Genomic DNA, 1,992 nt, shown 5'->3' on the forward strand with positions numbered 1-1,992 from the left:
ACCAAAAACTTGGTGGGCACAGAAAAGGAAGAAATTGAACCCAGTGAAAGAAGAACAGCTTGCCCCCCGCCCCCACCTCAAACCTCAAGCTTGGGGATGGCAGTGGCTTCTAGTTCCTGAGGTCACCAATGCTCCCCTTCCTCTGTCATTGCTAGAAGGTAGAGCCTTGAAACTGCTCACGAGCGGCACCTGGGCGGCTCAGTCAGTTAAGTGTCCAACTCTTGGTTTAGGCTCAGGTCATGATCCCACGGTTCTTGAGATCAAGCCCCGCATGGGGCTCTTACTGACGGTGCAATGCCTGCTCAAGATTGTGTCTCCCTCTCTCTCTGCTCCTTCCCTCTCTCTCTCTCTCTCTCACTCTCTCAAAATAAATAAACTTAAAAAAAAAAAACTGCTGGCAAGTGCAGCTCCTCATTACACAGCAGGGGACAGTCCAATTTAAGTGCCCCCACCCCCCAATGCAGAGCAGGTTTTAAAATAACAACAAACACCTTCAAAGATACTTCTTTCAGGAAACTTCCCTCAGACCAGAAATCCTTTTACAAAGAGAACTTTCCTCTGGATTTAAACTTCCTTCTGAGTTCTCCCTCCAGCCCACCTGGGCCCCTTGGGGAATCACTGGGAGAGATGGAAACTACCTCCAAAGCAGAAAGATCCAGCTGAGCAGAGAGCAGAGGTGGGGAAATGTGGCCCAATGTTCCTTGCAAAGGTGTTGGCTTTTCTATAGACGGCAGCAAAATCCACGTCAAAAAGGAATGGCTTCAGAGGGCCAACCTGGAGCAGGGGAGAGAGTCACAGGAGGCAGATCATAGATGAGTGAAGCGAAGGGAGCAGGTCCCAATCAGCTGTAAGCCTCTTAAGTATGACAGGGGGCTTTCAGGTACCAGGTAAAGGGTGAGCCTGGGTGAGTACAAGAGTCCTTCCCAGCGCTGAGAGCCAGTGAAACCCATCCCGCTCTTCTCTAAAGGCCAGATCTGAGTCCTTTAGCCTCCCATATTTTAGGGGCATCAGCAGAATGTTCCATCAAGGAGCTTAGAATGGGAGCGGAGAAGAGTTGCAGGAATGAAGCAGACAACTTCCCTGTAAGTGCCTAACTGGGAAAGACACTTGTTAACTGGGCTGGGTTCTGAAATGCCTGGAGCAAGGAGGTGATTATGTCACTATGAATGCCGGGGACTCTACTCCGGGAGCTCAGACCGCCTGAGGGGCTAACTCACCAGGGTGGGGTTGGAGAATGGGGAGGGACAGCCCGAGGCGACGCAGCTCCCCAGCTCCCCAGCTTCACGCCTGCCCTGAGCTCTCACCAGCCGGCCTCAGTCTCGGAGAGGCTGTGAGCTCCAGTGGAAAAAAGCGTGGGCTCTCCGAGGCCACTTACCAGGCATCCAGTCATTCATTTTCCATTCAACAAACGTTTATTAAATAACAATTACAAATCAGGCTCTGTGCTACGACGTAGTAACCTGATGCCTGCCAGGAAGCCACTTAACCTGGGAGGCTCCATTTTTATGCAGAAAGCTTGTTGGTCAGGATGCAGGCTGCTGCCTAAATATCACCCTTAGAGGACAATCTCAATGTGTGTTTGTCCACCCTGTCTTATACGCAGACCCTAAGGACGCTGTGCGGAGACGGAAAAGAACATGCAAGGTACGCTCTCTGCCCTCGTGGAAGTTACAGTCTTCTCAGGGAAATAGAAAGTGCTGCAAAGATATGATTCAGCAACAGATCAGCAAGCACAGAAACCTCAAGGCTACACACCAACTCCAGAGGTCAGAATGATCACAGAGTTCAGTGGGAGACGTCCAGGGAAGCCAGGCAGAGCCGGGAAGTCCTGAGCTGGGGCTTTGAGGCCAGTAAGCTGGTGACAGCGAACGATAATTACTTGTTTCTGTGCTATACTTACCGGCTTACAAAACACTTTCACAGACATCAGGTTTGATTTTCACTAGTGATGAGGAAGCATCAGGCAAGCTGAGGGCAAAGGACAGGCTAAGA

The sequence above is a fragment of the Panthera uncia genome, chromosome F1, assembly GCF_023721935.1.
Source record: "Panthera uncia isolate 11264 chromosome F1, Puncia_PCG_1.0, whole genome shotgun sequence".
Classification (NCBI taxonomy): Eukaryota; Metazoa; Chordata; class Mammalia; order Carnivora; family Felidae; genus Panthera; species Panthera uncia.